Raw genomic sequence first — 3,340 nt, forward strand, 5'->3', positions numbered from 1 at the left:
ACACTGATGTGTACAATCATGTCATTGATTATGTGTTAAAAAAATTATGCATAAATTAAAATCATTAATCATTTGAATGAAAGATAGTTATTATTTTATTAATTAATATATAATAATGAAAATAAATAATTACAAAGTAATTAAATGAATAACAAACTAAAACATTAATGCCATCTGTTTGGTACATGCCATTTGTAAGAAAAAATAACAAAAGTACAACTATGTGTTGTACTTAAATTATCTAACCACTCAATATCTCCTATGCTAGCTTTCTCTTTTTTGAATTAAGAAAACCTAAAACAAATTTTTCTTTTAATTCTACTTACAAGAAAATTAGAAAGTATAAACTTGAGCATTCCACAAAGTATTATTTGTTGCATCCCAAATATTGTAGACCAAGGTATGTTGGCTAGTTTCTCTTGTGAAATGGCAAAAGTTTTAGCACTTAAAATTCAGTCATTCAATATCATCTGTTGGGTGTTGGGTTTTCGAAAAGTGCAATTTGATTCTAATATTTATTTAAATGTGATTCTGAAGTTTAATAAGCAATTTCTTTAACTTCTTCTTTGGGTTTAGTTTTATCAAATTTAGGACATAGTTTGTCTATTTTCACTCTGCTAATCTTTCTTTATGTCTAGATTTATTAATATTATTGCTTATTCTTTGGTTAAATATGTCTTCTCGAAAATTATTACCAAAATTTAGTAGCTCGGTTATCTTTCTTGTATTAACAATCTCATTATTAGTAAGATAAATTGATTAAATCAACTTCCCTTTGTGTTTGAAAGGTGGGTTTTGCGGATATTTTCTCAAAAATAATATAAACTAAAATATTAATTAAAAAAAAAAAGAAAAGGGAAGAAATGAAAATCTGCTCTAGTCTTCATATATACTCTATATATCACACGTTTTGTTGAAAACCAAATAATGCAACTATAAATGTAATTTACTGTAACATAAACAAATTATTTTAAAAAATAAACAAAATGAAATTAAATGAAAAATGTTTTAAAAAAAATAATATTCCGATATTATTTTTAATCAGTTGAAATATAAAGTTGACGATAATAGTTCCTTATTAATTATTATTAAAGTTAATTGATATAATTTATTTTAAGTATATTCTTAGCTAATTAATTCATGTGGCCCAGCGTTATTCAACTAAACTGAGCATATGAACTGGAGAAACACGTAGAATGATGATACATAATTCTTGGTAATTAAATAAATGGAAAACAAATTAAATATGAAAAAAAAAGGTTTTAATGTGTGCACGGCAGTCTGAGACTCTGAGTGAATGTGTACATGTTTTTTAGATTGTTTTTTAATAAAACAGAAAAATGGGGAAGTGGAAAGTGGGATGAACCCGGGCACCTAAGTTAACTATGACGTAAGTGCATAAATGGCTGTGTTGTGCAATATTTTTTGTTTGCATTGAACTATGTGACATATTATTTGTTTAGAGTTTGCTGTTAGCCATTTACGTTTGATTCAAAAATAATGTTTGTCTCGTTCAAATAAGAATAATATTATTCATAAGATATACGGCGGTCTCACCAATTTTAAAATGAAGAAGGAAGAAAAAACATAGTCTAAATACAATTCCCTAACGAACTGAACTTGTTATAGGCTAACATATTGGTATTCTTTTATTTATATGGATATTAATACTATAGACGTGGGAGAGGAAATATATTTAAACAAAATAAAACAAAAACATCCAATTAAAATAATATGAAAATATGAGATTCTGTATAATCTGATCTCTTCCCATATTTCAAGGGGAATAATCATACGAATTACAGACTGACTTATTCCACTTTTTAAGGAACAATTTTATACATAATATTTAATAAATTTTTATGTATTTTTTTTATGAATATATTATTATTTTACTGTTTTTTTTATTAAATTAAATAATTCATTCTCTTTTTAAATTTTTATATACTTTATAATTTGTACGTATTATAATTTTGTGTTATTTTTTTATGAAACAATTTTGTGTTAAATCTCAATCGTGGGTATTTTTACTCTTTAGTATATTTGCTATTATTATTTGTTTAGAAATTATTTGTGTTCATTTCAATATGTAACTTATTTTATTTTATTTAATATATTTTTAATCACACTAACATTTATTCTACTTTTCTTTTCAAATCACACTAACATAACATTTATCCAAATACAAAAAGTTAGAGTTATATCTTAGTATTATACTTTTTCTTTTTAACATGAATTTGATTTTTGTACATATATATACAGTAGAAAATAAGTTGTGATTCAAGTTCAGTTGTATTTTATTTAACAATAATTTATATATATATATAGAAAAGATATGAGGTCATATTTTAATTTTTAATTAGATTTATAAATGAAGAAATATGAGGCGGTGATATGTTACCCTACAATTATTTTAAGGTAGTGTTTGGTTGGAAATAATGAAATGGAATGGAATGAAAAAGAAACAATTTTCATTCTCGTTGCATTTAAAACTATTGGAATACCATTCAGATGGAATGGTCTTTCCATCATTGTGGTGGAATGACTATCTATTTTAAAATTGAAAGAAAGACCATTCTAATGCAAGATTTGAAAAAATTTAATAATTTTTTTTATCAATTTTAAATTTTATTCCATTCATATTCCAATTTCCATTCTCATTCATATTCCTATATTTTCATTCCTCCCAACCAAACTCCACCTAAATGCTTATATCTATTGTCCCTTTAATTGTCTCATATTTTAATTTTTAATTAGATTTATAAACATTAATTAATTAATTAATTAATCCATTTATTTTATACCGTCAGTTATTAGTTTTATATAATACTATTACTTAGTAATAATAGTAATAAAAAACCAAAAATATCAACGGTATAAATCTTTATCATTAATTATTAATCAAACAAAATATCTATCACAAAATAATACTTCTATCGTAATTAATAAACTTTGTGTACTATTAATACTAAATCACAGTAACAAACTCTAAATCTAAAAGCACAACCATATCCTCCTAACCAATCCTCTCTTAATTGCTCTCTCTCTCTCTCTCTCTCTCTCTCTCTCTCTCTCTCTCTCTCTCTCTCTCTCTCTCTCTCTCTCTCTCTCTCTCTATTCTGTTTATTCTGTTGCTATTCATGCATGGTTTGTATATTTTGCAATATAAATTTATGCTACTGAATTAATTCTCCAATATCTTTGATGATATGACGTAGTACATCTAAAGTAATCCTACCAATTTCATATATATATATGACATAATATTTGTTCTTTTTTCAATACAGTAATATTCATCATCTACTACACTTGATTTAATACAAACATGGAGGATTTTTGA

Source organism: Cannabis sativa, chromosome 2, assembly GCF_029168945.1.
Source record: "Cannabis sativa cultivar Pink pepper isolate KNU-18-1 chromosome 2, ASM2916894v1, whole genome shotgun sequence".
NCBI lineage: Eukaryota > Viridiplantae > Streptophyta > Magnoliopsida > Rosales > Cannabaceae > Cannabis > Cannabis sativa.